This window comes from Rhipicephalus microplus, chromosome 5 (genome assembly GCF_043290135.1).
Source record: "Rhipicephalus microplus isolate Deutch F79 chromosome 5, USDA_Rmic, whole genome shotgun sequence".
Classification (NCBI taxonomy): Eukaryota; Metazoa; Arthropoda; class Arachnida; order Ixodida; family Ixodidae; genus Rhipicephalus; species Rhipicephalus microplus.
The window spans coordinates 175,268,202-175,280,412 of NC_134704.1; the positions used below are offsets into that span (position 1 = coordinate 175,268,202).

Consider the following 12,211-nt stretch of genomic DNA (forward strand, 5'->3'; position numbering starts at 1 on the left):
ACATGCCTACATGAGCAGTGCCATAGCAGCTGTGTGCGACCTTCCCAGGCCACAAGAAAAACATGGTACGAGGTGTGGAACTAGAAAAAAAAAGAGACTTGTCTGGAGCTGCCACATACTTTCTTCGGCACAAGTTTACCCCAACTACTTTATCCTACTGATGTGTGCTCTTTAATTGTGTGTTACAATATAGTGTTACTGCAAAGTCAAGCACAAAATAAGTGCTTAGTAATGCTTACTTTTTGTATAGGAAAAATATTTGAAAACAGTGTAAGGCAGTTATGCCTCAAGAAAGTTTGCGTAACAGTCAGCCAGTCCACAATGTTTTTCTTTGTTTTCAACATTATAGTGGGAAATGTTTAAACTGGTGTTTGTCTTGTACAATCCATCATTGATTGTATTTTTCTTGTCATGTAACATTTTCTAGTTGATGTGTTCTCATCATTAAAACTGCGAGTTAATGTCCGGAAACTTCTTGGTTGGCTATGGATGAAGGTGTACTGTTACCAGCATATTCCCCATGCACTCACACGTTACTTCAAGTGAATTCCTTTTGTTCTCCCTAGTTTTCTTAGTATTGTCATGCTTTTTCACTTAATCTGCAAGTTGGAAAGGAGAGGGTGATGATGGCTTTCTGGTAGCCATTAATACAGACAATGCCGAGAAGGTGCTGAAATTCGCCCGATCATCTAGCGCTTAGAGTGTCACTGGTGATGATGCTGTGGACGTACCCTATGAAACGGGCTGGTATCGATTGACTCCAGGCCAGCGATTGCTGGAAAGGCTAAAAAAAGGCAGAAAGTTAATAAGCACAGTTATACCACGCCATCTGTCCCGCTTGTTGAAATCCTTCTGCCTTCGAGACAAGGTCCTGTATAAGAAAAACACCGCTTTTACAAGCCGTGCTTGCCTCCTCATGGTTCCAAAGAACAAGTATGCAATGCATGGCAAATGCATGTTTTTAAATTGTTCCACCGTTCAGCCAAGCCTACAGAAATGAGCTCAGGAGTGCTACACTTGAGCTACTGATTTATAGGAGATTGTTAATTGCTAACCTAATGTCCTCTAAAATATTTAAATAATGTGGCATGTTATTTTCTATGCAATCATAAGGTCTCTTTCCATTAAATAAGCAGTTTAGTCAATCTAACTGTTTTTATAAGTGCAGGTCGCAAAGAAACTAATGTGCAGGATGCTGCAAGAGGAGCACTTCAAAAAAAGAAACATGAAACTGCTGCGTGTCGGAAATCAAGATGAACTGGAGGAGCTCAGGGAAGAAAATAAAAGATATCACTACCACATCGGCATGCTGAAAAAAGTGTTGTGCAGCAAAATTTTCGAAACAGGTGTAGTTTCAAGTTTTTTACTCACTGGTTCGATTTCATGGTTCTATCTGCTGGAAGCATTCTGTACATAAGTGAATGTGCCTTTGGTATCCTACTTCCCTTCAAGAGTAAAGTCATCTTCTATCTACACAACTTAAGCTTCACGGACCTTTTCTATGCAGAACAAAAGCGGTCTAGAAAGGCTGGCTCACCACCAGAGAACAAGAGACTTCTAGAGTGCGGAACAGTCCGTCCCGGAGTGCAGACCACACCATAAAAAAGCCGGGATGAATTGTTAGATGAAGTGCTTGTACCACCTTCACCTGACAATGGTGCCGCAAGGTGATGTTATGCCTGAGAGTCCACACCGAATGTCCATGCCTCTGAAAAAGGCAATCTGTGTCAAGGACAGCACGCGAGCCCGCCTCACGCGAACAACTCAACGGCGTCATCACGCGGCGGCACCTTTCTGTCCGGAAACGTACATCGAGCTTCCTCAGCCCACGAGCCCGTCGAAGCAATCGGCGCCTTCCTGTCCGGCGAGTCTGACGCAATGCGTGGCGAGGTCACCCGTCCTTGAAAGCAACCACGCGCAGCGGCTCTGGATTCGATGAGAATGACGCGGCCCAAGTGGCGACCCCATTGGAGGATTCTGACCTGACGGCCAGCGGCGCTTCTGGTTGGACATTTGGTTACTCAAAGAATCCTCCCGGTGCATATAAAAAAAGCCTTGTGGCGCGTCGCGAGCAGTAGACCTATGTGTCAGCGAAGAGAGCACGGCTCTTCGAGTCTCTAAACTGTCGGCTCCAGTGCCGAATTTGTAACCCCTCTGTATCTATGCTGTACATAAACCTTGTTTAACTCGCCGCCGTCTCGTCCGCTCGTCTATCAGCTGCGCGCAGAAGCAGTCGCGAGCTGAGAAACCTACGCTACCAAATGGCGGGTGACCTTCCCGGCGGTGTTCAGAGCAGTGGCGCCTTCGGGACTGTGTTGGCGTCGCCGTCTTTCGTAAGAGTGCAAAGAAAAACCTCCCGAAGAGGATAATTTGGTGCCATTTGTGACCGTTGGCCATGAATTGTGTATATGATAGATTGGTTTGTATGCAGTGAATCTTTAAGTAGTGAGAGATAAACAGTGTGGTTTTGCTATGCGCAATATATTTCAGGTATTCCTAGGAAACGGAGGGAAAATTTCAAGGGCAACCTTCAACCATTTGATGAGCCGTCTTAAGAACAGCATAATCATGCGGGAGGCATCAGTCGCAATATTTTAAACTGTGGGACTTCTTAGTCGCAGTGTTACGGGCTCTTTGTCCAATTGTACAAAAACAGACATGGAACCAGCTTTGAATTGCCTGAAGAATGAAGCACTCAGTGTTATGTGCCAATTCTGTGCATTTAGTTGAGGTGCACGCTTTTTCCAGAGTCATGTCCTATCTGCTTTTGTAGTAAGAGATACCACAACCATGCAAGCATGAATGGCTGTGCGTTGCAATTAGGGTATAGCTGATTCAACACTATCCTTCTTTGTGCAACAGTTTAGTCAGAAGCAAGAAAAGGGGTGACATATGCCTATTCAGCAGATCACTGGCTTCTACTCATGTACAGTGTAGGCCTCGCATGTTTCCGCAGTAATTTCACTTCTCTTTCTTCTTGCGAGTCTCAACTTGTAACTGGGGTATGCAACAGGATAGTCCAAGGCTGAGTGTGGGGGTTGGTATATGGTCTGCTCTTTTTTCCTTCCAAATTTCTTCAAACACTATCTAGAGCAACATTGGAAAGGGCCTGATATATACCTGCGGCACCGTGCCTTACGGAAAATCCTTGCCATGAAGATTGCGGATGTAACCAAAGGACAGATGCTCAAATTGCACGAGATGCTCAAACCAGAATAAATGTTGTTAAATATTTCGATGTTTCTATGGCTATAGTGCATCGGCGACTGCTTTAAATAGCACATGCCAACAGGCCTATAGGTCCATAATTGTGTATTGGTCCAAATATGTCTATAGGTATTTGGACCGCTAAGCTTATTTGGCCATATATCTCTATAAGTTCTAATAGGTCTATAGGTTCAAATAGGTCTATAGTGTCAATAATCAAATAGCCTATTGGTGTTTTCTAATGTTTTTTCTAGGAAAGGAACACGCAGGTATCGTTGAATTTCAATTCATCTGTGTACTTTGCGTCCAAGTAAAAGTGGCCATATCGTGTTAACCGTGACAGGCTCGTAGGTGGGGCCATCTGGAGGCGCAAAAAAGAACCTGGCGAGCAGTAAACTTACTCTGTTTCTCCACTAATGCTCATTCGCGATAGCTATATTGCATTGACCCCTCTGCGTATACCTGAATGCTTTGCACGCCAAAACACGCCCATATAGCTATCTGAGACACACGAGTGAACATGGCTGAAGCGTGCAGCCTTGGGCACCTCTGCAGCGCTATGGTGGCTAGCAGCGCTGCTTGCAACGGCGTCAATTTCGGAATCACTTTTCTGCAAATGGTTGATTGACGCAAAATTAATTCGCGACGTAGCAAATCACTGGGATTCCAAGCTCCAGACTATCGTATTGAACCCGAGTGGACACTTTGTATGGTGACCATTGCAATGCAGGTGACAAGGCATGACTGAATGTGTCCGCCTAGCAGATGAAATGTTTGCGGAACAGTTGAGCCTGACGTCACTATTTCCTGTGGAGAAGTGGTCAGCTGTGGCGTGACCTGGAGATGACCACGAGGTAGCACCACTGCTGTTGCTCCAAGCGCTAAAATGGCGGGGGATTGCCGGCCAGTTTGAATAGTGCTAAATACCAGTCATATAAATCAATAAAACTGATAGTTATTCACCGTTCAGTTGCGTTTTAAATCGCGAATTGCTGCTATGGGGGTCTATAGCTACTCGCTGACGCAAAAATCTTAGCATGAGTAAATTTGATGTTAGTGCTCCTTTAAGCACACTCAAAAGCACCATTGTATATACCACCCGTTCCTAATGCTACCTTAACTTTTTATACCTAGTTCTCATTTTCTGTCGACACCTTATGTATTGCTGCTTTTGAAATCTTGTATTGGCGTAATGACATTGCAAGCCAGCAAGCAATTCGTTGTGAGAACGTTCTGTATTATAAATCTAGAGTTTTTAATGAGTGTCAAAAGTGTCGGCAGGCGCTGGTGCTTTGTGAAGCAAAATCTAACAATCGTATTTACTCGCATTATTTGCGCAGGTTTTTCACGCTTTCGGGGCGCCGAGATAGGGATACACAAGTAACGCGATGATTTGGCCAGTGCATACAAAATATTTTGTCACAGTCCTCGCGCGCGCAGTTTGTACAATTAAAAAAGAAATAACGGAAAAAGAAAGTGTCTCTGTTAATTTTGAAAGAATAAGCGCATACTTTATCCACTAAGATTCTGTAATGGGCGGTCTAGCGGTAATCACTGATTGCGAAGTCCATTTGGGAATCATACTTGCGGCCGCTGCCATCGCCTTACGGAAGCGCATTGTTCTCTGTTCTGACTAGCGCGTTCGAAAGCCCCTTTTTCTTGAAGCTCTTTTGACAATGCTGGGAAAAACTAGGTCCACGACATGGTGATACCCGAAGAACTAAGCATCCGCACATAATAAGAAAGTCTTTAATGGCAGGAAACTTACAGTAGCAAGTGCAAAGTCTTCTGTTTTTTCGCGTACCAATTATGCTGGTCGTCTCGTTGAAGTACGTCTTCTGAAGTTTTTTTGCGGCAGCAGGCTTCCCGTTTTCTTCGGCGAAATTTACAAAAACGAGCTTCAATTTCACCGTATAATAAATCACTATAGCACAACGCAAGGAAAGTGTAAAAATGCATTGGTTGGAAGGCGAAACCAGAACTACCGAAATCGACAAAGCGTGCGTTGCAGTTCAGACGCTGAGAACGAAGGGAACAGTATGCGTGAGAAGCATTCGCACGCCTCCTATACAGATAGTCCGTGCCATAACGCTAGCGTGCATTCTCCCCATTATCGCAGTGGTAGAGATTGGGAAATAGGGGAACGCGAACGCTCGAACAGTGCCGGCAACCCGTCCACAGGTTTGTGTTCGCGTCCGGTATTTTGGGAACCCTAGTTCGAGGGAAGTCCTCGGAAGAAGGGAATGTCGCCTGCTGCTGCCAGTGACGTGTTTGAGACGGGCGTGCTGTTGCCACAGCTCGGTTCCGCAAATGCAGCGACTGTTAATAGAAGCTGACCGTGGTGTTGCGAGACGGGCGCGCTGCCGCCACAACTAAGCCCCACGAAATGCGGCGGCTGTTTCGCTAAGCGGAAGAGTCGACGCTGTTTTTGGAAGCGAATAGGTCGACTTAACAGAACTGAACAATCGTGCCCTTCAAGCTGAGGAGGAGTCGGGCTCCGTGTTGACGGTTCACACCCCTTGATTCCTACTTTTACTGCGAGCAGCCCCTGCCTTTCGTGAAATGGACTGTGGTACCGAGGGAGAGGGAGAAAGACGGGAACGACGGGGGTAAAAAGGACGAAAGGGGATGAGAGACGAGAGACGAGAGGGGCACGAGAAAGCCGAGATGGCGGGCGCTGGATCAACGAGGACCAGCAAACGTTTTCTCTAAATGTAAATAAATCACTTTTTCAGGGTTCCTGAATGGAAGTTCTGCTTTAATCACCGGCCTTATCTTGGTCATCTCATCCAATATATCCCACAATGCTAAAAACTGGTTGGCAGGGGTGGGATCAAGAAATGGCGTGCCGAAAACTGCGGACGGAAGATCGACTTCTGTGGATCCGGGATCAGCAGAACGAGACTTCGTGGCTCCCGGAGGCGCCACCATCGCAATGACGATGGTGGCGCCTCCGGGAGCCACGAAGTCTCGCAGTCTCGCAGTGCAGGTTTGGACGACTCCAGAAAACTAAGCACGAGCAGCAGAAGGCAGACCCAACGATCTGGGATCAGCGGTGCTGTGAACGTGGCTCTGGGAGACACTACCTTTGCCAGCTCCAGGTTGGAAGCAGCTGTGGACGGAAGATCAAGTTCTGTGGATCAGGGATCGGCGGAGCGAGACTTCATGGCTCTGGGAGGCACTACCGTTGCACTAACGGCATGAAGTTTTGGACGACTTCAGGAAACAAGGACGAGCAATAGAAGGCAGACGCAGATCTGGGATCGGTGGACCTGTAAACGTGGCTCCGGGAGACACTTCCTGCGCCAGCTAAAGGTTGGCTGAGTGCTTGAGCGATCACGTTTGGCCGGACGATAAGAACAGGGTTCTATCAGGTGATTGGCTCTGAATAGACCACCACTGGTGTGCGGTGCATATGCAGAAGTACTGGTTCGCTCTTGTGAAGGTATGGATATCGGAGGCTCAAAGAAAGAAGATCTGTTGCTGTTAGCAGCAGAGCTCGGGTCAGATATAAATAGCAGGTTAAGGAAGCCCGAAATTTGTAGTGCGATAAGCGAAGTGGGTTTCGAGGAGGACGAGCTCACTGAGGCCTGGGAAAAGAAATGTGATGAGAAGAAAAAAAGGAAGGAAGAGAAGAAGGCCAGAGCGGAAGAGAAGGAAAGGCAGGAAAGGCGAGAACAACGGCCGGCAGAAATTGAGCTCGAGAAAATCAAGCTAGAGCAGGCGAGATTAGCGCGCAGAGAAGGAACGGCGCCGCCGCAAACAGAGCCTAAAAATGACGAGTTTGCTTCAGCTGTACAAAACAGGCGATGACATTGGTCTTTACATCTTTAATAATGAACGGATCTGTGAGAAACATTCATTTCACCAGGACACATTGCCAAAACGGTTGCTTGCGTTGTTACCGGGAGAGGTCTCGCAGGTCGTGGCCAGACTGGGTGCAGCCGAGGCAGTGTACAGCTCAGTGAAGTCGACATTACTCGCAAAATACAGCTCTTCACAGAGTAATTTCGGAGGAGATTTAGACAGGCAAGAAAGAAGCCCAGTGAAGGCTTTGTTGAGTTTGCGTGTAGCCTGAGTAATAATTTTTTAGAGTGGGTAAAAGGAGCCGAGATGAATAACTTAAGTAAACTGGGGGATATAGTTTGCTTGGAGCAGTTTTATGACACCCTGCCGGTGAACGTGCGCCTGCCAGTGGGTTAAGGATAGGCAGGGAGGTATGTCTGTGAGGTGTGCAGCACAGCTTGCTTATGAGTACGTGGCCAGTCGAGGCTTCAGAACACCGACCAACAGTACACATCACCATCCGAGGCCTGCACCACGGCCCCAAGATTACACTCGAGGACCGCAAAAGACAACAAAAGTGAGACGACACTAGTCTAAATTCGGCTTTTGCTGAATGCAGGCCAGAAGAGCCGGAAAAGAATAGAAAGGATGTCAGTAATCCTTCTGAATTGTTAGAGTCGTGAGCTAAAGCATTATGTTTTAAGTGCAACGAAGAAGGCCACATTGCCCGAAACTGCTCAAAAGGTAGGCCAGTATTTGCTTGCATAAGCGATCACCTGGTCACCAAGATCTTTTGAAGCCTTGCATGACGGACTTATTGATAAATGACAAAAAGTGTAGAGTACTCACAGAATCCGCCGCTACCACGGATGAAGTCCATCCGAACTACATAAAAAGTGGCGACTACTTATCTGAATGCGCGTGGATAAGACAGGCCGTCAGCGAAGCTTCAGGGTGTTTACCTATGGCAAAGGTACAAATACGGGGACCTTTCGGAGTGATCGAGGCAGTAGCAGCAGTCTCCAGGGGGCTCAGGGGGCTACCAGAGTGCTACCCGTACCTTTTTTTCGAACAGCTCAGAGTCACTACTCAACGACAAGGGGTGCACTTTTGCTGATGTCCAGGTCATGACTTTGACGAGGTAGAAAGCACGTGAGTTGGCTCAGCAACTGCATCATAACGATGGGGTAAGAGCGAAGGCGAAAGATGTAACAACTTAATCTGAACAAGTTAAGCAGGAGGGGGAAATGATCCCTATTCGTCCTAACAAAAATCCGGGACAGGGTCAGGCTAAGAAACTATCTGTTGAGAAAAAAAAGAAACATTCAAAGAAAAAAGATCAGAGTTTGCAGGTGTCCGTGTTAGCACTGATCTCGCACTGCTACAAGCGCATGCTCGGAATTGACAGGGAAGCGTTACGGCTGTCTCAGGAAAATGACCCTAGTACAGCGGTTATGAGCAACGGGAACAGTGAAAGTGTATCGTCAAGAAACATCACTTGTGAAGTGAGGAACGGTATCCTGTCTCGTAAATACCAAAATAGGCGAGCGCAATACTAAGATAAATTGGTGGTGCCATCACCATATCGCAAGGACCTACTCAGTCTTTGTCACAATCAATCATGTGCAGGACACCCTGGTATAAATAAAACCAAGAAAAGATTGTTGCAGGAATTTTATTGGCCAGGGTGTTTCAGGGAGGTGCAGAATTTCGTGAAGACTTGTGACGCTTGCCAGAGAGCCGGTAGGTCTAACGACAAATGGATGGCACTGATGGTAAAACTGCATATTATCTCTGAGCCCTTTTGCAGAGTTGTGGATTTGGTGGGGCCGTTGCCGAAAACAAGTGTGGGAAACAGATACATACTCACACTTTTTATTCCCGCAACAAAGTTTCCTGAGACGGTACCCTTAAAGTAGGCAACTTTGCTTGAAGTAGTCGACGCTTTACTTTCCATATTTTCGCACCTAGGTTTCCCTGCCGAAATAAAATCAGACCAGGGAACAGTGTTCGCGAGTGCTCTCACGACAATGTTTTTCTAGAAGTGTGGCGTTGAAATGTTTCATAGCAGGGTTTACCAACCACAAAGCAACAGTGTGAAGAGATGGCATGCTACCCTCAAAAAGGTAATGAGGGCGGTTTGCCAAGAAAAGAAGTGTCATAAGGATTGTTGTTTACCGGGCACGCTATTAGCGTTGCCCACAGTGCTGCACGAGGGAACTGGGTTCGCACTGGCAGAGTTGGTGTACGGCCGAAATCTTCGAGGTCCGCTGAGGCTAGTCCACGAACTGTGGGAGGATGATCGGGGATCTAAAAGTGTGATCGAGCATGTGTTAAACCTAATGCAAAGGTTACACAGGTGTCGTGAGATTGTGAAAGGCAACCTAGAGGTAAAGCAAGACGCTTCAAAGCGTTACTATGATAGAAATGCTCGGGCGCGATCATTCAACACAGGCGACAAAGTGATGATCTTGAGGCCAAATCGCCAGAATAAACTGGAAGTCCACTGGGATGGACCTGCCGAGGTTATCAGTCGCCTTTCAGAAGTAAACTACACCATGAGATTACCCGGAAGAAAACGTGAGAACAGAGTTTATTGCGTAAACCTAATGAAGCCAACTTTAGAGCGAGCAGCAATCGTTAGCATCGCCATGAATGTTTCAGAAGAGGTTCCTCTAGAGGTATCTTGTTTTCGTGGGAACATGGGTCCTAGTGTAGAAGAGATAATCGTGTGCGCAGTTAACAAAGACGAGTTGGGTACCGATAAAGTCGAAGATTTTAAGAGCCTTAGTCACGAATATCGGGAATGTTTTGGGGAAAGGCTCAGAAGGACTCATTTGGTACAACACGATATCGAGCTCACTACGGAGGTCTCTTTTAGCTCGAAGGCGGACCGCATGACTCCGCAACAGCTGGACCTAATGAAAGCGGAATTTAAAAAGATGCTTCGCCTTGGCGTGTTTAGAGGAGCGTATAGTGACTATTGCTCCCTTTTGATGTTAGTTGAGGGGCGAGGAAGAAACCACGGCCATGCGCCGATTATCTCAGGGTAAATGCGATTACAAAAGACCAGGTGTACCCCTTGCCTAACATAGAGGAAACGGTGGAACTTGTAAGCCGGGCTACCTTCATTTACACCCTAGATTTGGTGAGGGGATATTGGCAGGTGCCCTTAACCGAATGAGCAAGTCGGTTTGCAGCTTTTGTAACCCCCTTCGGCGTTTATCCGCCCGTCATCATGACAGTTGGTTTGAAAAACGCACCCTTCTGTTTTTCAAGGGCAATAAATCGGGTGCTAGAAGGAGTAGGAGAATTCGTGGTGCTGTATCTGGATGACGCGGCCGTATTTTCTAATGATGGGCAGTCCCATTTGCAGCATACTCGAACAGTGCTTGAAAGGTTCAAAGAGGCGGGCCTGACGATTAATGCCGAGAAGTCTCATTTCGGCAATACGCGTGTCACGTATTTGGGACACAAAATAAGACACGGAAAACGAGAACCAATGAAAGCCAAAGTAGCGGCGATAGTCAACTTCCCAAGACCCGTAAACAAAAGGGAGGTGCGAACATTTCTAGGAATGACAGGCTATTACCACCACTATATTCTAAATTATTCGGAGCTTGCCAACACGCTAACCGACAGCCTCCGAAAACATGAATCGGAAGTGGTAGCTTGGAGCACCGAGAAAGAAGAGGCTTTCCAAAACTTGAAGAAGGCTTTGTCTTCTCAGCCTGTGCTTGTCGCGCCAGACTTCAGCCGAGAATTCATTCTCCAATGCGACACCAGCAACCGAGGTCTAGGTGTCGTCCTGGCCCAACTTAACGAGGGTGGTGAAGAGCATCCTGTGCTCTATCTCAGTAGGAAGCTAACTCCGCGAAAAGAAGCTTTCAGTACCTCTCAGAAAGAATGTTTGTTCATTGTGTGGGCAATTCAAAAGCTAGCTGTTATATTCAAGACACAAAATTCACGGTCGAGGCTGACCCCTTCCCACTTTCATGCCCGAAGCAAAGGTCTAATAAAAACGGGAGGCTGTTGAGATGGAGCCTCATACTACAAGAATATAACTTCGAGGTCAAGTATAAAAAGGGGAACCAGAGTAAGAATCCCGACGGACTGAGTCGCGGATTCAAGAAGTTGCGCACTGATTTCCTTGTTGCTGTTTTTTTGATTACTAACTTGTTCCTATCGCAGTTGAAGTCACGGCACTTAAACATTCATTTTAAAAAGCTGAGCACAATAAAAAATAGAACGTAAAACAAGGACGTTCTATAGAACCTCTGGAGTGACAGTTCCGGCCACCGCTAATGGAATTAAGTGAGGCCGCTGGTGGCCATATTGCTAGAGAAAAAAAACAGGGCGAAACCGCCATAGACCGCAGTGGAATACACGCGTTGCGCACGTCGGTTTACAGTTCCAAGATAAAAAAATGAGATGCAAGCATCTTTTAGGTTACACCAGCGAATAAATGCCTCTTATTGCTTATGACATAAATTATTTGATGCACCCAGTGTCAGTTGCACGCTTTTCGATCAATCTGTTGTCGAGAGATGCTTCGCATATTGAGCTTGCTGGCACACTATTGCGGTGAAAAAGGGCGGTAGTATATATTGGGTACATTAAAAAATGTGCCTGCAGATACTCAAGATCAAAAGCAACGTGACATTAGCTCGCCTTTTTTATATATGTGCTTATGTGTGTGCGGGCAGATTACCAGAGAATATATATAAGGAAGTTTAAGTAATTAAAGCTAAAGCTGGAAAAGAGAGTTAATTAAGTAAACTGGGAATCACCAGTAAATTTCCGGGAGTTATCAAATTCTAACAATTTTACAGGAGGAACCAAAACTGAAGCACCGATGTCGCGTGCAACCGACAAACTCCAGGAGACGTGCCCCATATGAATTGTTTACAAGAACGATTGCAGTGGCGTTAGTTATGCCTAATATCAATCAACTTCTGTTGGGGACGTGCGTTGTCATGGCAAGCGCAGCCTTCAGAGCCTAGAAACGAGGTAGCTAGATGTTTGATATTACGCCACTCACTCATTTTGGCAACTTCGTCTATCGGTGTTTTGGTTTCGGGTTCGTTGGCAAAACAAAACGAATTTCAAAGGTGTCTCATTTTGTTTTAGAAGCCAAAGCTTAATTTTCTGACTACATTCTATTGAAGCTACGTCAAGGAAGTTGAAACAAACAGGTATTTGTAGATGCGTTCGGAAA

General features: G+C 46.3%; 1 long non-coding RNA gene across 1 annotated transcript; it reads left to right on the forward strand.

Moving 5' to 3' along the window:
* Nucleotides 1–981: 981 nt before the first annotated feature.
* Nucleotides 982–1,805, forward strand: LOC142818027 (uncharacterized). The gene is made up of 2 exons (XR_012895490.1): nucleotides 982–1,346; nucleotides 1,508–1,805. It is a non-coding gene; the product is annotated as an uncharacterized LOC142818027 (long non-coding RNA).
* Nucleotides 1,806–12,211: the final 10,406 nt, after the last annotated feature.